General features: G+C 40.6%; 1 protein-coding gene across 1 annotated transcript in view; it reads left to right on the forward strand.

The window, feature by feature from the left end:
• CAST (calpastatin) overlaps positions 1-3,367 on the forward strand; it is a 99,059-nt gene extending 95,692 nt beyond the window's left edge. The window contains 1 exon segment of the mRNA XM_038401883.2: positions 2,020-3,367. The gene's annotated coding sequence lies outside the window, so the exon portion shown is untranslated.
• Positions 3,368-20,695: the final 17,328 nt, after the last annotated feature.

Raw genomic sequence — 20,695 nt, forward strand, 5'->3', positions numbered from 1 at the left:
GCTTCCTGCAATTCATTTTCAAGAGCTTTTGGATAGTTTAATTTTAAATATCTCAAGTGATGCCACTGCTTCCTTTGTGAAACCATTTCACTGACTAATAACCCTCACTGTCAAAAAGTTATTCCTAATATTCTGTCTAAAGAGTCTTTCTTCTTTGAGTGCTGGTCCCTCGGTGTATTCCACTGTGGGCATGCATTCGCTCCATGTGGCCGGAGAAGTTTGAAAGCGTGTCTGTTGGTCTACATATGCACACTTGCTCACCTCATGCCTCCTACTGAGGAGATAAAAGGAATTGCAGACTGACAGCCTCTCCAGTTCCTTCTCAGCAGCACATGGGTCCAGGTTGGAACCTCCAGTGTCTCTGCTGTGACTCCTCTAGTTCAGGCAGACAGGACCCCTCACACTCTGGGAAGTGCTGAGACCTATGCTCCTCCTGAGGACATCTTCGCTTTCCCAGGTCCAGTGTCTCCTGCTCCATTGGGTCACTCTCTCTCGTCCAACCATGCATTATGCTTTTGACTCCTCCGCTGATGCATCCTCTGGAATGGCAGTCCTTCATTCGGCTCTGCCATCTGCATCTTTGCACCCTTCTCCTACTTGAGTATAGCTTGTCAGTCATCCACAGCAGAATACACATAGGGACCAGCACTTGCAGAAGAAGAGAAAGATACTTACCTTATAGTAACTGAAAGTGCTTTATTCCACTACCTGCCCTCCTTGCTATCTGCTTCAGATCACCCTTTTGTTCACAGTGGAAAAGGAAGTGGAGAGGCAATCTGTCTGCTCCCCTTTTATCTCCATGGTGAGAGGCATAAGGTGAGCAAGGGTGCATGTGCGGACCAACAGACAATGCTTTCAAAATTCTCTGGCTGTGGAGCTCATACATACCCACAATGGAATACAGACAGGGACCACATCTCGAAAAACCTCCAGTTACTATAAGTTAAGTAACTTTCTCTTATCTCTTTATTCCTAGATATACCCTCTAGTACAATGATACTTTATCTTGAGATTTACACCCTTAAAATACGCACAGGCAATTATATTAACTGTTAGTCACCAATTAGTTATATGTAAGGCCCTGCCAAATTCACAATCCATTGTGGTCAATTTCATGGCCAGAGAGTTTTTTAATTAGTTGATTTCATGTTTTCAGATGTTTACATCTGAAATTTCATGGTGGTGTAACCGCGGGTCCTGACCCAAAAGGAGGTCATGGGGGAATGGTTGCAAAGCTGTTGCAGGGGGTTGCGGGATTGCCACCCTGCCTTGAAGGCTGCTCTGAAGGCAGCACAGAAGTGAGAGCTTTCTGCAGCCAGGGGAGGTACCTGGAGGTGGGTCTGATCTCCACCTGAGAGCAGCCATGCAGGGGAAGAGGAAGTCCCATCCCTCCACAGACTGGCTGGGATTAGCAGTTGGAACCTGGTACATGGTAGGAACCCCTGGCTGGGGTGCCCCCAGCCCTGCCCTTGCCACTCCCTTCCAGTAGCTAGATATCATAGGGAAGGTCTGATTTCATGGTCCTTGAAGTCTTTTTCAAGGCTGTGAATTTGCTAGAGCCCTAGTTATATGGTATATATTTAGACCTTTTAATCTTTCCTCCTAATACTGTCCCCAAAGCCTTTAATCATGTTTGTTGCTCTCTGAGTCTCTTCTAACATGTTGATCTATGTGTCACTGATGTCCCCAGAAGTAAACACAGTTTTCTACATGTAGACACAGGGTGAAATCCAATGCGAGTTTGGTCATTATCTTCAATGGAGCCAAGATTTCATAGACAGGACTTATCAGTTCTCTGTATGTGCAGCCCAATATCACCTTTGTCTCTTTTTGCATTATTACACTGCAGATGATAATACCTAAATCACTTTCGGTATTACTTCTTCCTGGGATTCTGTCTCTGTGTTGTGTATTATTATCCTCAGATAAAGTAACTTATGTTTTTTTCAAGTTAAATTTCTTTTTACATGTCATATGTTTAACTGAATTCCTTTTCTGGAACCATTTTTTTTCTTCCAGGTGATTGGCACATAGTGTAAAAAGTCTTCATTCTGCTGGTGGACAGTTATTGCCAAAGAACAAAAGCTAATGCAAGAGCGTGAGGTTATTCTGAGTGGTTTTTGTATAGTGGTATTTGCTGGAGGTTTTTCATATCATTTTTCCAGGAATGAATTAGGGTGGTTTTTTTTTTCTAATCACTCATGTTATTGTATTGATACATTTTGAAATTTTTTTTGTAATTTCTTCAGTTCCTATCATAAAGGATGCTTTATATTTGTAAGAAATCTATTTCATAAGAACTTAATAGCAATTCCAGAAACAGCCTGCAAATTTTTGCACATAATCTCCACATAGTGCCTGTAAATGTCAGTAGAGTTCTCTAGGTATGTGCTAGCATTTTTAACATTGCACTGAATGCATTAAGCATTCTAGGAATGTAATGAGTTTTTTGGTTATCCTTGGCCTTTCTAGGCTGGCTGTATAAGGTATTTCTTTGGGTGAATTATTGGTGAGAAATCATAGGTCAATCACAGATATTTACAGGATGGCAAATTAATAGATGTATCATCTCATGGACTCCTAATAATAAAATGTCAAAAGTCTGGACAGTGCCTTTATTGCAGTGTCAAAAAGAGTCTCCATTCTCTCAAATTATGTCACTACAACTGAACTCTTATCCTCTTTGTGCCAGGAGTTTCCTAACTACAGATGCTAATGCGAGTCACCTGCACTCCTGTCCATACCATACTGCAAGAGGGGAAAGGGGGGCCCTGGAACTTAGCAAGAGTCAAATGAATGGGAGCTCCAAATCAACAGAAAGGGTGGCATTTCTGCAATAATACCAAGTCTCTGCCTCTCCATCCTCTATTGAAACTCCCAAAATGGGTGCAGGAACAGAGCAGAAGTTAATCCTATAAGGAATGGCATTAACTTCCATGAACTATATTTACATGGTCCCCAGGGAAATAGCTGGCAAAGAACAGCCATTCCCTGGCAACCACATTGCAATGCTGAAGATGAGGATATTCTGAGCTGTTGCAGATGTTCTACTTTCCCCAGTTTCTGTGGGTTTTTCTCTTTCTTTGTGCCTCATGGCAGAGGGAAGCATAGTGCTATAAGTGCAAGATTCTGGTGTCCTTACTCACAATGAGTAACACTATAAATAGTTTCACTGACTTCAAGGAACTACTCAGTGAGAGGTAATGGTAGATGAAATGTTAGCCAGGATTTCAAAATCTGGTCCTATGTATCTCGTGTTCCAGACAACCATTTTCCAGAGACCTAATATGGAGGATAATCAGAATTATGACAACCTGACAGTCTGTATTGAGAGCCTGTGTCACACTAATAAAGTTTTTAGAATGTATTACTGTGTATGTCCTATTGTTTTTATCGTCCTATTTCCAATTGTGTATTATTGAACAACTCACTAAAGACAACAGAACTATGTCTGGAAGAAATCATTTAAAAAGTAGGCTTTGGGGTATTAAAAATGAATTCAGTGCTTTGTGCAAAATCAGTTAAATGTCTGTCATCAGATCTTCATGAAAACCAAATGTATTAACACCACGAACGTAAAATCAATTCAGAGATCTAGCTACAATTCTTTTTTTTCTTTTTTCGTTTTTTTTTTTTTGCTTTTTTTTCATTTTGCTTTTAAATAACTACAGAACAGAGTCAGAGCCAGCTTTTAAGTTGCTGAACTCCATTTTTATGGGCACAACTTAGGTCATGTAAATGTTTAAATTACTTAAACTATGAGCGCAAATATTTGCACATACAAAATTGCACCCACAAAAATGAGGACCCAGTTGAGATTGTGCTGAAAATCTGCTAATTTTTCCCATTGATTAACATCAACACCCTGATGTTCTTGGGAGACTGAAAATTCATTCTCTTTTTAGGTTTTTATATACTACCCGTCATCATGGTATATGGGTAGAAAATATTTGTTTGAGAGGGAGTTTACGAAGATTGCATATATGCATTGTTAATAGTTTTGTTTTGTGAATTTGTTTCCTGAAGGGAAGTAGGCAGCTGATTAATTGATTGTACCTTGCTAATTAATCTGAGAGAGAGACCAGGCTACTTCTAGCAGGTAAATAGCATAGCATCAGGGTGAATAAAAATCAATGTTTTTTTTTTAATCAGATTTTTTTGATCAAATGCTTTTTAAGGGAAAAAAACCTATCTAAAGATAGTTTTAATTAAGATACATTATAGTTTAAAGATATCTCATCATGGAATAGGGATTATAAATTCTAATTCTATAATATGATGGAATATATTCATGTAATGTTTAAGAAAAGTTTTGTAAATGAGTTCCAATAGTTTTGGGATTAGGGACCCAATTTTATGGGGTTCCGGGGCTTCTGTATAGATTATTTAGGTTAATCTTTCTGTCTACCCAATGGGACTCAGTGCTCAGTCTAGAAGATACCATCAGAGATGCTTAGTTTTGCAGTTCTCAAACTCTGTATTTGTCTCCACAGGTAACATGCTTGTTAACAGCAAAAATGTTTTTAATAATATATAGAGGTGAGAAATAACAGACCTCAACCCTATTGTCCCTCTCCAAATTTGTGTACACAGAGTCAATCCCTTACCTCTCTCTAAAAGTGCAAAGTTTCAAAAAGTTCAATGAATAGAAGATTGTTGGGGGAGGAATAGATATGGACCAGGGGAAGAAGTCTGGAGATAAATTTGAGAAGCGAGGGACAGGTTGTAGAAACAAAAGTGAGACTGTTTGAGCAGCATATTCCAGAAGTCTTCAGGTCATTGATACCATTCTCTCACTAGAAGGGAAAACCTATAATGGCAGCAGGCCATAAAAGAGACCCAGTTTGGGAATATTATAATGAAGTTCCTCTACCTGTGGATAATCACAGGTTTCAGAGTAGCAGCCGTGTTAGTCTGTATTCGCAAAAAGAAAAGGAGTACTTGTGGCACCTTAGAGACTAACAAATTTATTAGAGCATAAGCTTTTGTGAGCTACAGCTCACTTCATCGGATGCATTTGGTGGAAAAAACAGAGGAGAGATTTATATACACACACACAGAGAACATGAAACAATGGGTTTATCATACACACTGTAAGGAGAGTGATCACTTAAGATAAGCCATCACCAACAGCAGGGGGGGGAAGGAGGAAAACCTTTCATGGTGACAAGCAGGTAGGCTAATTCCAGCAGTTAACAAGAATATCAGAGGAACAGTGGGGGGTGGGGTGGGAGGGAGAAATACCATGGGGAAATAGTTTTACTTTGTGTAATGACTCATCCATTCCCAGTCTCTATTCAAGCCTAAGTTAATTGTATCCAGTTTGCAAATTAATTCCAATTCAGCAGTCTCTCGTTGGAGTCTGTTTTTGAAGCTTTTTTGTTGAAGTATAGCCACTCTTAGGTCTGTGATCGAGTGACCAGAGAGATTGAAGTGTTCTCCAACTGGTTTTTGAATGTTATAATTCTTGACGTCTGATTTGTGTCCATTCATTCTTTTACGTAGAGACTGTCCAGTTTGGCCAATGTACATGGCAGAGGGGCATTGCTGGCACATGATGGCATATATCACATTGGTAGATGCGCAGGTGAACGAGCCTCTGATAGTGTGGCTGATGTGATTAGGCCCTATGATGGTATCCCCTGAATAGATATGTGGACAGAGTTGGCAACGGGCTTTGTTGCAAGGATAGGTTCCTGGGTTAGTGGTTCTGTTGTGTGGTGTGTGGTTGCTGGTGAGTATTTGCTTCAGATTGGGGGGCTGTCTGTAAGCAAGGACTGGTCTGTCTCCCAAGATCTGAGAGAGCGATGGCTCGTCCTTCAGGATAGGTTGTAGATCCTTGATGATGCGTTGGAGGGGTTTTAGTTGGGGGCTGAAGGTGATGGCTAGTGGCGTTCTGTTGTTTTCTTTGTTGGGCCTGTCCTGTAGTAGGTGACTTCTGGGTACTCTTCTGGCTCTGTCAATCTGTTTCTTCACTTCAGCAGGTGGGTACTGTAGTTGTAGGAATGCATGATAGAGATCTTGTAGGTGTTTGTCTCTGTCTGAGGGGTTGGAGCAAATGCGGTTATATCGTAGCGCTTGGCTGTAGACAATGGATCGAGTGGTATGATCTGGATGAAAGCTAGAGGCATGTAGGTAGGAATAGCGGTCAGTAGGTTTCCGATATAGGGTGGTGTTTATGTGACCATCGCTTATTAGCACCGTAGTGTCCAGGAAGTGGAATTAATTTGCAAACTGGATACAATTAACTTAGGCTTGAATAGAGACTGGGAATGGATGAGTCATTACACAAAGTAAAACTATTTCCCCATGGTATTTCTCCCTCCCACCCCACCCCCCACTGTTCCTCTGATATTCTTGTTAACTGCTGGAATTAGCCTACCTGCTTGTCACCATGAAAGGTTTTCCTCCTTCCCCCCCCCTGCTGTTGGTGATAGCTTATCTTAAGTGATCACTCTCCTTACAGTGTGTATGATAAACCCATTGTTTCATGTTCTCTGTGTGTGTGTATATAAATCTCTCCTCTGTTTTTTCCACCAAATGCATCCGATGAAGTGAGCTGTAGCTCACGAAAGCTTATGCTCTAATAAATTTGTTAGTCTCTAAGGTGCCACAAGTACTCCTTTTCTACCTGTGGATAAGACAGGCATGCATGCAAAATGCAAAAAGTGCAACAAAGAAATGCAGGGCCTGGTTGCCCAAATGAAACAACATCATGAGAAGCCTTCCTTCTCAGGAGGAAGCTGCGTTGAAGATGACAAAAGGAACATGTCTGAACATGCAGGATCTTCAGGTTGGTAAACTTTTTTTTATTTCATACTTTCTTAAGGACTGCCTGTCTTCCTTCTGGACTATTCTTGAATTCTCATGTTTGAGCAAAAAAATAGTTGTTCTATGGTACTATCATTTTAGATACAGTTGAGATAAAAAAATAAATAACAAATAGGCAGATCTTCCTTTTACAATTTCACCTTTTAAAGTAGTACTGAATGTCAGTGAATGCAATGAGTAATATTAAACGAACAGTATGGTGACTGTTTCAGTCACATAACGTATATCACATAGCCACAGTATATCACCTGTAGCAAAAAGAAAAAAAACTCCATCATCCAGAAACAACCATAGATAAGCTTCTGATAAGAATCAGCAGATTACAAAAAGAGGTAATTGATGAAAAAAGTGCCCAGTTTGTTTATGCAACAAACTCTCTGTATGATTGAGAACCCATGCTTCATTAACATGGTTCAGTCATTAAGACCAGGATATAGTGCACCAAACAGAGCAGATGTTGCAGGCAAATTGCTGGATAAAGTGTAAGAAAGAGAAATTGAGCAGTGTGCAAAAGGTCTAGATTGTAAAATTGTTAACCTGAGTCTTGATGAATGGAGCAATGTCCACAATGATCCTATTGTATGTGCTTGTGTGACAACAGAAGAAAGGAATGTCTTCCTTACAGAAACAATTGCTACATTAGGAAATGCGCACACACAGCAGAATATTTACAAGAAGTAGCTGTAAAAGCTATAACAAACTGTGGGGAAAAAAATTCAAATGTCTAGTATGCAGCGTGGTCACAGACAATGCTGCAAATGTATCCAAGATGAGAAGAAATTTAGAAGAGTGAAGAGTCCCAAGCTAATAACATACATTTGCAGTACTCATTTGATGCACCTCCTATTCAAAGACTTCAGTGTTCCAGAAATAAGGGCTAATGTTGAAATTGCAAAGTACTTCCATAACAACCAGTTTTCAGCAGCTGCTCTGAAAAAAGTGGGAAGAAGCAAGTTAACCCTCCCACAAGACGTGCGATGGAACTCAGGAGTGGACTGTTTTGAACACTATGTCAAGAACTGGTCTAATCTGATGACAGTTTGTGAACAAAATTGTGAATAAATAGATGGCACTGTCACAGCCAAAATTCTCAAAATATTAATGATTAACCTGTTGAACTGGAGATAGTTCACCTCCCAATGACTTCAGAAATATCTGCTTCAATTACCTTTTGGTAAATGAAATAACTAAATAATCATTCATTTTCTGATATAGCTGTAAAACTAATGTGAAAAGTTTTCAAAGTAAATCACTTTAAAAATGTGTAGTGTGTACCTTCTAAAATGAAACCTACATCTATCTATGAGTTGTGAAGAATATGTATTAAGGTTATAACAACCAACAAGAATGCATTTTTACGTAGAAATCCAAGATTAAATCGAGTCTTCTGGACTAGTGATTTAAATCATGATTTAAATCAAATCCACCCTACATAGCATCTACACAGATATCAGAGTAGCAGCCATGTTAGTCTGTAACCGCAAAAAGAAAATGAGGACTTGTGGCACCTTAGAGACTTAACAAATTTATTTGAGCATAAGCTTTTGATGAAGTGAGCTGTAGCTCACGAAAGCTTATACTCAAATAAATTTGTTAGTCTCTAAGGTGCCACAAGTCCTCCTTTTCTTTTTACACAGATACGTAACTCTGGATTTCATTTCTCCTAGGCTGTTAGAGGATCTTGACTGCACCCTCTACTGTTTTGAAGATCAATTTAATTTAATTTTTGTTGGTCCAGTCTCAGGCTATTTCTACACTGGCAATTGAATGACAAAACTTTTGTCTTTCAAAGGTGTTGCTCTGAGAACCGATTCAATTCTTAAATATTTTTCGAATTGTTCTTAGTGTGATACCAGAACATATATCAGTAGTTCTTCCATACCATTTAGAAAGTACTCCAAAGTCTGACTTTACATGCATACCCAATATTGAGGGAGAGAAAATGGCAAAATAATCAGGTTTGGTATTTAAAAAAAAAAAACTTGCTAAATTTGTCCTAGTACTACTATAAAATCAGCATAATTCTTATGTTTTTCACTGAAGTATTGATTACCTATTGTCCCACTGATGCACAGAAAATGTACACCCAGAATTCCCTAGTATAAATTTAGCAATAATTCATAGATTCCAAGGCCAGCAGGCACCATGGCGATCATCGAGTCTGACCTCCTGTATAACACAGGTCATAGAACTTCCCCAAAATAATTCTTAGAACAGATCTTTTAGAAAAAGTCCACACTTGATTTTAAAATGGTCAGTGATGGAAAATCTAACATGATTCTTGGCAAATTGTTTCAATGATTAATTACTCTTACAGTTAAAAAAAATTACACCTTATTGCCTGAATGTGTCTAGCTTCAACACCCAACCGCTGGATCATGTTATATCTTTCTCTGCTAGATTGAAGAACCTGTTATTAAATATTTATTCCCTATTTGGGTACTATAGATTGTAATCAAGTCACCACTTGCCCTTCTCTTCATTAAGCTAAAAAAATTGAGCTATCACTATAAGACATATTTTCTAATCCTTTAATCGTTCTTGTCACACGGCCTGGTATGGGACACCTAAGAGCACCAATCTCAGGTCAGACGGCCAGGAAACAGGGCATGTACCCCAAACTGGTGGTATTTTCTCTCATAATATTTCACCAAGCCAATAAGAAATGTGTGCTTCCAAAATACTATACTAGTTGTTATGAAGCCACAGACAATCTCCTGCAGATCTCTAGCCCCGTATGCACCACCCAGACAAACCAATTTGTGACAAATAATTATTAAAACCAAGAATCACATATATTAGATTCTTCCAGTTCCTAAGAACCAGACGCACACCTCAGGTCAAAACATACTTCAGATCTTACCCAAAAATCATACTGGTAGCCAATCTGTTAGAAACAAAAAACTAAATCATAAAAAAGAGAGTTTAAGGGATTAAAATGAATCGTACATTACAGTTGATTTCAAAGTTTGTAAATCAGGATAATAGCAGTGATGTTAAATCTGCCAGTTTGTAATAAGTGTATCTGATTCATCCAAAAGATTGGAGTCCAAATGAGAGCTTAGAGGTAGTCTTTCCAGAAATCTTTCAGGGCATCCCAAGTAATTACTTGGGGATCTCCATCCAATGGCTCAAATTTTCCCTGTTTAAAGTTCAGCAGACTAAAAATGGCAGGATCCTGCTGGAGGTTTTTCTTTTATAGCTGAAATAGGCTGCCAGGAGTTTTGAGCACAGCATGTGTCCAGAGACCCCTCATTGTTGAGCCCACAATAACCCACCCTTAGAAGTTAATATTCTATTTCCTGTGCACACACCAGCCACACTGATTTACATAAAGCAATCCCTGGTCAAACAGGGATCGATAAACTGAAGACAATCTAGATAATATTTATTAGATTCAGGCAGTATATACACATCTTTGATCTTAAGTTTAGAGTTACAGAATATAGACAGACAAACATATACATAGCTGTCTTTCTTTGATTTCTTATCAAAATAAATAAATGGGCCTACCTATTAGCCCCTTTTAGCATCCCACACACAAGTGAATTATCCTGAGTACAATTGCAATGCCTCTCAACATGCCTTTAAGGGTCACACACAGGTTACTTGGCCTGCTGATTTTAACCTGCACTGGTTTGCTAGTGTCACTATTTTTGTGTATCTTCTTGGAACCCTCTCTAATTTATCAACATCCTTTTTGAATAAGGATGGGTACCTAAGTTGGGGTGAGTGTCTCTCTCATGTTTCATAATTTTCATATACAAATAATTCTATTCTTTCATGTTTGAGCTCTAAAGAACTACAGGATTTTTAATATAAGATGCTATAGTAAAATCTGAACAATTTAAAAAGAAGAGATAGTAAAAATGGTACTCACTGTGGTGGACATTTCTTAATCATACCTGTACTGATAATGTCCAGTTTCCTCTCCACAGTACTTCTTCACTTCTATTTTTTGAGGTATACCAATACCTTTTAACTATAGCTACAATCTCTAATCTTATACTGTAGAATTTGGTGTGGGAAAGATTAAATTCCATAAACTAGATGTTAAAATATGCTCTCTCGACTGAGTGTAGAGAGAAAATACAGATAAACGTAGATGCTAGGGAAACTATTTTTTGCCTGACAATACACTCGATGTTAAACTAATGTGTTTCTACTATGCACAAACATATATTCCAGTGCTGGGTTACCAGGAGCAGACACCGTTAGTTGGAACATTTTTTTTGTTTTGTTTTTTGTTTTAGTTTTTGCTAAGGGACTAGGAGTTGCATATAAGTTTGTGTGCAAAGAATTCCATATATAAGTTTTGTCATTTACTTTAGCTCATGTTCTTGTTAGACTCTAGATCTAATTTATAGGTAGAGTGTAATTAACACTTCCACTTGTCCCCACACTAAAATAGTCAAAATCATTTTCATGTTACTTAAAAAAATCCCCAGTTTACTATGGCTGTGCCTGGTGAACAATTTTTCTTGCTGTATAACTGAGTGAAGACAACTAATCTGCCATTGGATTAAAAATTTACATTTAAGGCCTAATGTTTCTCCCAGTTACATAAATAGTGAAATTCACATGACAAAACAAGATTAGCCCCGCAGCCTCACCTGCTAGAACAAAACAAAACAAACCTTCTGTAACTTTGTTTTACAGACAGCTGCAGCGGCACAGGAGCTAGCAAACAGAGCTCTAAACAGGGGAGTTTGAGTGGGAGTTTGCAAGGGGAGTTTGGCTTGTGGTGCTTGTTTGGGGTTTGCTTTTGCTGGGGGGTGTGTGGTCTTTTTGGTGTGGCTTGTGTTTCCCAGATTAACAGGATTTAGGTGGGAAGGAGATGACAGATACAGAGGCAGCTGTGGGAGTGACTCCTGTAGTGAAAGACACATTGAGGATGACTGGATGTGGAAGCTGTGGTATGTACATGATCCTGGAGGGGGGAACCGGTAAGAGTTTTTTTCTGCATGAAATGTCGTCTGATAGAGCTGATGGAGGAAAAGATCCGAGGTTTGGAGATGCAGGTGGAAAGTCTGGTTGACTTTAGGAAGGGGTTTGAGCAGATGATGGAGCAAAGATATGAGGTATCTGAAGGGAAAAGCTCAGACTCACAGATGGAAGCAGGGCTGGGGAATTTTGAGGAGAGACTGGATGAGGAAAGTGGTCAGTGGAAACATGTGACTCAAAGAACCAGGCAGAGAAAAAGACGGGCTAGTGAAGGAGAAATAGAGCTTAGGAACAGGTTTGCAGAGTTGGAAAATGAAGAAGGGGCTCAGCAGGTACTTGTTGAAGGTGGAAGGGTAAGGAAGAAGAGAAGAGAGGCTAGTCCTATAGAAAAAGGGGAAGAGTCAAGGGAGACTACACCAAATATGAGCCCCAGGAGCATACAGGATGGGTTGAAGAGGATTGTAAGGGAAAATAGGAATGGAAAGAACTTGCAGCCAGAGGGAACAGGGGAGAGACTGGAGAATAGCACTGTCACCAGGAAAAGGCAGGTTTATGTGATCGGGGACTCTTTAGTGAGAAGAATAGACAGGCCTGTAACTAGAGCTGATCCTGAGAATAGAAGGGTGTGCTGTCTTCCGGGTGCTAAGATACGCGATGTAGACCTGAGGTTGAAAAGGATCCTAAAGGGAGCGGGAAAGAATCCCCTAATTATCCTTCATGTGGGAACAAATGATACAGCCAGATTCTCGCTGGAAAGTATCAAGGGAGACTATGCTAGGCTGGGGAAGACGCTTAAGGAAATTGAGGCTCAGGTGATCTTTAGCGGGATCCTTCCTGTTCCTAGAGAAGGGCAACAAAGGTCTGACAAGATTATGACTGTCAACAGATAGCTTAGGCAGTGGTGCTATAAGGAGGGCTTTGGGATGTATGGCCACTGGGAGGCATTCATGGACAGAGGTCAGTTCTCTCGGGATGGACTTCATCTGAGTAGGGAAGGAAATAGACTTCTAGGATCGAGGCTGGCACAACTGATAAAGAGAGCTTTAAACTAGGAATTGGGGGGAGATGGATGGGAGATGTCCAGAAAATCTCCACGCCAGATTTTAGCATTGAGAGGGAAGAAGATGAAGTAAGAAAGGATACAGCCGTGGGTAGGAGAATGTATATAAGGAGCGAGGGCGGTGTGGATACTAGTCTAATAGGTTATACTGGCTGTAGAATGACTGTGCCTAATAGGGTACAAAATGTGAGCGAGTCCAAACAGCAAAAATTAAGATGTTTGTACACCAATGCGAGGAGTCTAGGTAACAAAATGGAGGAACTAGAGCTACTGGTGCAGGAAGTGAAACCAGATATTATAGGGATAACAGAAACATGGTGGAATAGTAGTCATGACTGGACTACAGGTATTGAAGGGTATGTGCTGTTTAGGAAAGACAGAAACAAAGGTAAAGGTGGTGGAGTAGCATTGTATATCAATGATGAGATAGAATGTAAAGAAATAAGAAGCGATGCAATGGATAAGACAGAGTCCGTCTGGGCAAAAATTACATTGGTACATTGGTACATTAGTAAAGCCTCTCCTACGATAGTGCTTGGGGTGTGCTATAGACCTCCGGGATCTAATTTGGATATGGATAGAGCCCTTTTTAATGTCTTTAATCAAGTAAATACTAATGGAAACTGCGTGATCATGGGAGACTTTAACTTCCCAGATATAGACTGGAGGCCCAGTGCTAGTAATAATAATAGGGCTCAGATTTTCCTATATGCGATAGCTGATAGATTCCTTCATCAAGTAGTTGCTGAACCGACTAGAGGGGATGCCATTTTAGATTTAATTTTGGTGAGTAGCGAGGACCTCATAGAAGAAATGGTTGTAGGGGACAATCTTGGCTCAAGTGATCATGAGCTAATTCAGTTCAAACTAAATGGAAGGATTAACAAAAATAAATCTGCAACTAGGGTTTTTGATTTCAAAAGAACTGACTTTCAAAAATTAAGGAAATTAGTTAGGGAAGTGGATTGGACTGAAGAACTTATGGATCTAAAGGTAGAGGAGGCCTGGGATTACTTTAAATCAAAACTGCAGAAGCTATCGGAAGCCTGTATCCCAAGAAAGGGGAAAAAATTCATAGGAAGGCGTTGTAGACCAAGCTGGATGAGCAAGCATATTAGAGAGGTGATTATGAAGAAGCAGAAAGCATACAGGGAGTGGAAGATGGGAGGGATCAGCAAGGAAAGCTACCTAATTGAGGTCAGAAGATGTAGGGATAAAGTGAGAGAGGCTAAAAGTCGAGTAGAGTTGGACCTTGCAAAGGGAATTAAAACCAATAGTAAAAGGTTCTATAGCCATATAAATAAGAAGAAAACTAAGAAGGAAGAAGTGGGGCCGCTTAACACTGAGGATGGAGCGGAGGTTAAAGATAATCTAGGCATGGCCCAATATCTTAACAAATACTTTGCCTCAGTCTTTAATAAGGCTAAAGAGGATCTTGGGGATAATGGTAGCATGACAAATGGGAAGGAGGATATAGAGGTAGATATTACCATATCTGAGGTAGAAGCGAAACTGAAACAGCTTAATGGGACTAAATCGGGGGGCCCAGATAATCTTCATCCAAGAATATTAAAGGAATTGGCACCTGAAATTGCAAGCCCATTAGCAAGAATTTTTAATGAATCTGTAAACTCAGGAATAGTACGGAATGATTGGAGAATTGCTAATATAGTTCCTATTTTTAAGAAAGGAAAAAAAATGATCCAGGTAACTACAGGCCAGTTAGTTTGACATCTGTAGTATGCAAGGTCCTGGAAAAAATTTTGAAGGAGAAATTAATTAAGGACATTGAAGTCAATGGTAAATGGGACAAAATACAACATGGTTTTACAAAAGGTAGATCGTGCCAATGGGAGGTATTGCCAATTTGGAGAAGGATCGGGATATTATACAGGAGGATCTGGATGACCTTGTAAACTGGAGTAATAGTAATAGGATGAAATTTAATAGTGAGAAGTGTAAGGTTATGCATTTAGGGATTAATAACAAGAATTTTAGTTATAAGTTGGGGACGCATCAATTAGAAGTAACAGAAGAGGAGAAGGACCTTGGAGTATTGGTTGATCATAGGATGACTATGAGCTGCCAATGTGATATGGCTGTGAAAAAAGCTAATGCGGTTTTGGGATGCATCAGGAGAGGCATTTCCAGTAGGGATAAGGAGGTTTTAGTACCGTTATACAAGGCACTGGTGAGACCTCACCTAGAATACTGTGTGCAGTTCTGGTCTCCCATGTTTAAAAAGGATGAATTCAAACTGGAGCAGGTACAGAGAAGGGCTACTAGGATGATCCGAGGAATGGAAAACTTGTCTTATGAAAGGAGACTTAAGGAGCTTGGCTTGTTTAGCCTAACTAAAAGAAGGTTGAGGGGAGCTATGATTGCTCTCTATAAATATATCAGAGGGATAAATACAGGAGAGGGAGAGGAATTATTTCAGCTCAACACCAATGTGGACATAAGAACAAATGGTATAAACTGGCCACCAGGAAGTTTAGACTTGAAATCAGACGAAGGTTTTTAACCATCAGAGGAGTGAAGTTTTGGAATAGCCTTCCAAGGGAAGCAGTGGGGGCAAAAGATATATCTGGTTTTAAGATTCTACTTGATAAGTTTATGGAGGAGATGGTATGATGGGATAATGGGATTTTGGTAAGTAATTGATCTTTAAATATTCAGGGTAAATAGGCCAAATCCCCTGAGATGGGATATTAGATGGATGGGATCTGAGTTACCCAGGAAAGAATTTTCTGTAGTATCTGGCTGGTGAATCTTGCCCATATGCTCAGGGTTTAGCTGATTGCCATATTTGGGGTTGAGAAGGAATTTTCCTCCAGGGCAGATTGGAGAGGCCCTGGAGGTTTTTTTGCCTTCCTCTGTAGCATGGGGCATGGTTGACTTGAGGGAGGCTTCTCTGCTCCTTGAAGTCTTTAAACCATGATTTAAGGACTTCAATAGCTCAGACATGGGTGAGGTTTTTCATAGGAGTGGGTGGGTGACGTTCTGTGGCCTGCGCTGTGCAGGAGGTCGGACTAGATGATCAGAATGGTCCCTTCTGACCTTAGTATCTATGAATCTATCTATGAAACTTGTTCTTCGAGATGTGTTGCATCCATTCCATGCTAGGTGTGTGTGCGCCACATACACTGTTGTCAGAGATTTTTCCCTTAGTGGTATTTGTTGGGCTGGCTGGAGTGTCCTCTGGATGTCTGAGTGTGGCTTTCATGAGAATAGCCTTCAGTCTGATGTGCCTGTCTTTTATTTTATTTTATTTTATTTTTTTTGGTGCAGGGTCAGTAGTCCAGACAGATCTGGCACTTGTCCTTCATGTGGGTTTCACCCAGCTGCTTTAAGGAGCTGGAGTGTGGGTCACTCAAGGGCATAGGTTTGCCACAGGAGGCACAAGGCATGTCTGGCCCTGGGGCAAAGAAGTCCCTCTATGATAGGAACTATTTACACAAAAATGAGAGAGAGGTGTGTGTGTGTGTATATACACATATACACTGCTCTCTCTCGTTTTTGTGTAAATAGTTCCTATCATAGAGGGACTTCTTTGATATATAATAAGAGCCAAGAGAGAAAGTTGAACCATTAAGAGGGAAAAATTTTTGAGAATGCTTTTGTTTTTATTTACTTAACCATGAGCTTTAATATTTATCTGACAGATGTCACTGTTAAGCCACAAAACATTCAAACATTGCTAATTTCTGAATATGGATAAACATGACTTATCTTTTATTTTGAAGTAGCAGAAATTGAATTTCTTTATCCAGAAGCACAGTTTTGTTTGTATGTCTAGAATTTCACCACATAGATTCAGTCCAGGCAATGTCTTAAAAATTACATCCCTCACTGCTTGGTTCTGTGAAAGTTGTTTAAAATATGAGAAACCACTTCAAACTGTACACCTCTTTATTCTTTACTGTATATAGCATTCCTTAGTAATATAAACTTATAACTGTAGCATTGCTTTGATTGTGCTAACAACATTCCTCTGTAATAGGTGGAGCAGTAGTAATTTATACTCCTGGGAGAATTCTGCACCACGGCATATTCACAAAATTAATGTCTCCCCGCAGATTTCTTTTATCCGCAGAAAATACATTCTTCCGGAGAGGCACTGCAGTTATGCCTTTCACCCCGCAGGGCTGCTTTGGCACCAGAACAGAGAGCCGTCCCTCATTAGCCATAGGGAGAGAGCAGAGGCTGCATTCCTCAAAGTGTCCTGCCAAGGGGCCAGGTGAGGAGGCGCATACGGGGGGAACAGACAGAGCGGGACACACAGGGCTGCTGGGGGGATCATAGATGGGTTCAGAAGAGCTTGTTGGGGGAGGACAGTCTGGGGTGGGGGCTGAATGGAAGTGGGGGAGGTGGATGCAGGGACACATGGCGACAGGTGCAGATTTGCCTGACTGAATGGGAGAGGTTATGGGTCAGCCAGGGTCTGCATGGGGGAGGCTTCCCAACTCCCTAGCAATCCCCCTCCACCCAAAATATACCTGTTCCATACTTCTCCCACCCACACCCAACAACCCTCCAGGTTCACTCCCAGCTCCTTCTCAGCAACTATTTCCCTCTCCTTCAGCTCCTCCAAGCCTCTGTACTGCTTCTGAGGGATGCGGGAAATATTATTTCTGTACTGTAGTTTAAATGAATTATTACGCAGAGTTCTGTATTAATATGCCTAGTAAGGAATCTATTTGTCAGAAAAAACATTTCCTGAATCTTTTTCTTGGTTTGTATAGTTACAGACATACCTGTTGACAGGTATTTTGAAATAAATGACCAAAAAAACTGAAACTGGCATGATTATATTGTGTTATTTTGATAAATAAAATATTCAGAAGTTTAAAATATTGTGCAGTTTTCTGGTGTATAATTTTTTGGCACAGAATTCCCTCAGGAGTCTAGTATTGATTAATTTAGGTTATCTAACATTTTTCCATTATAAATCCACTTTTTCAATTACTTTTAACTTTTGACAAAGTATTACAAAGGGATTGAAATTAGCTATATTTGGGATCTCCATTGGCTTTGGATGGTTTTTAGAAAATTTTAGCAAAAATGATTCAGATATTTGAATATAAAAATAAAGAAAAATAGACCATTTTGCCAAAAATAAAACCTTTGCTGACTTGTTTTGAACAGCTGGTTTGGCACAGGAACTAGAAATGCTGCAGAAGAAAGACCTGTGGTCAGGGATGTATGTACCTTTTACTGTCCATGTGAAAATTTATCCCAATTTGCTTCAGTTATAAGCCATGGAGAATCACAATTTACATATGCAGAGATATTGTTTGACACCTACTCTTTCATTTTCTTTTCAGTTAGCCCTGCATGTGTCCTCTCTCTTTCCTTCAGAGGCTTCTGCAAAATATGCATGCTATACACATATGATAACTGCAGCTCCAGATAGGACAGAGACAAAACAGATTCTTCTGTTCCTGGTACTTTCCCTCATTAAAAAAAACAAAACAATCCCCTTTGGTTGCAGGGAAGGTCCTTTAGGCTGGGAGCCAGGGGACTATGAGTTTTAGTTTCATTTCTTCCACCAATTAGTATTAATTGTTAAATGCATTTCAAAACCCTTATTATTGATCAAGGCCTTCTATCCTTACCTTAGGAGGCAGGAAAGAATCTCTCTCACCATTATGTAAATAATATAACTGAGGAGTTACACAAAGTCAATTCTGGCACCCCTGGAGAGGCACTAAAATTACACAGGCAACCTTCCTGTTGGCTTTTTGTAACTTGAGCCCTTAGCTTCTCAGCTTTAACATTCTGTTTCTGCAGCCAGGACTCGTTTTTGGGGATGGAGGCTTATGTCATGTCAGGGGGTTGGTATTTTAAAAAAAAACCCTACAGAAATCTTTTGCACAATGACTTTTCCTTTTTTTTTTTTTTTTTGTTTGGATATTTTTGATAAATACTTGTCTGCCAAGCTAGTTCTAATCATTCAGGTGCTGCCATTATCATTTCTGATCACTTTCATTTTAAAATAGAAATAGAAAATTAAAGCTAATCCGGTTGTTTGGTTTGTAGGTGTTCTTTCTCAGCAAAGGAACAAGGCTTGGATCTACAAAGGGACTTAGGCTTTGTAGATCATGTTGTTCCAGTGATTTTCTAGGTGCCCTTCTTCTGTGAGTAATGTCCCTAAGAGTTCTCCATTTAGGTGTGCATGTGCCTCTCGAGCCCTTAACCAGAGATTTCTAGCTAGTAGTGTCTGTTCGGCCCACACACTTGCCCTATGCCTCCTCACGGCAGACACCAAGCCTATATTGGGGTTCACTGGCGAACCGTTCTAATTTCCTTCTCTACCACCGCAGCCTGAGATGGACCCCTAGCGTATCCATCTAGAGCATACTCAGTCTTCTCTTTTCTGCAAGTAGTTAGTTACTTTATAGTTGTATAGTTAGTTTTAGGTGAGAGGATTGTGTTTTTTCCCTCTCTTCCCTATGGGAGACTTGTCTTCTCCTGACAGGGCAGGCCTCTCTTGCCAGGAGGCTGTACTGATAAGCAAGGGGATTCCAAGTGTGTCTGTTGCCTGGGGGAGTCCCATGTCTACCAGAAGTGTTCCTTCTGTTTGGCCCATAAGTCCAGGGCTAAGAAAAATGGAGATAAATCTCGGACTGTTGGCCATGGATTGCTCCCAGCAAACACCTTCTGAGCCAGGTCAGGAAACCCCTTCCCCCAACCCCATCCCCAGACAGATGCAGCGGGCTTCAACCTCAGGGCATGCTGCCCCTAAGGGAAAGGGAAGTCTTGGGAGCCTGCTGGGAAGACTCCCTGAAAGAGGAGCACAGACTCCTAAGGAGTCTAAGGAGCCAGCTCCACAAAGAGACCAGGTCCCCCTCGAGGCCAAGATGCTTTATTTGGTACCAGCAGGCCCAGGAAGCTCCAAGGAAAGGAAGCACAGCCCCAATAGGGCACCTGTTCGCTCTGCCAGCAAGGAGGGTACCATTGAGCACAGGGTACCATTGAGTTTGACTCAGCTATTGGCACCAAAGCATCCCACACAGCCATTGGTGCCGTCATGCCTTAACCCCGCCATCAGTACTGATGCAAGCAGCTCAGTTGGGGTACCAGTGCAAGCAGTACCTTCAGCACCAAGCAAACATCAGTGCGTGCGGTACCAAGCCTGCAGTATGCCTATCATCATCGGCTTCAGCAATCTTGGCTACAGCGTCTGTACCAGAATCTTTTCTGGTACTGCAGGAATTCTGATACTTGAAGAACCTCTCTGTGTTGGATGAACCAGTGTCTCTGTGGTGGGTGGGCACTGAGTATCTCTTGGTGCCAAGACCTCGATCTTTGAGGGGCCGTTCTTGGCACAGGAATTGGTCAAGGATTCAAATCCTCCCACTCTTCTGGATTTACAGCTGAGCACTTTAGTCCACCTCCCTTACTCTGGTGACTGCCTTCTCCATTTCCACCAGGCTTGGGAGCAGAGAATCATGGATCAATGGGTCTTGGAGGTCATAACATCGGGTTACAGTTTTTGACACTCCCTTCCTTTCCCCGTCTTCAGGGATCCCTCTCACAAGCTTCTACTGAGGCAATAGAACCAGTCCCTTCTTCTCACAAGGGTAGGGGGTTCTATTCAAAATATTTCCTAGTGCCAAGGAAGGACGGAGGTCGGAGGCTGATCTTTAATCCAAGGCAGTTAAACAACTTCATGAAGCCTCAAAAATTCAGAATGGTGACTCTGGCAACTGTAATTCCTTCACTTGAGGAAGGGGATGGGTTTTTCATCTCTTGACTTGCAAGATACCTACTTCCATATTACTATACATCCAGCACACAGGATATAACTACAGTTCACCATAGGCCAAGATCATAGGTCAAAAACTGGAAATGAGG

The sequence above is a fragment of the Dermochelys coriacea genome, chromosome 5 (genome assembly GCF_009764565.3).
Source record: "Dermochelys coriacea isolate rDerCor1 chromosome 5, rDerCor1.pri.v4, whole genome shotgun sequence".
Classification (NCBI taxonomy): domain Eukaryota; kingdom Metazoa; phylum Chordata; order Testudines; family Dermochelyidae; genus Dermochelys; species Dermochelys coriacea.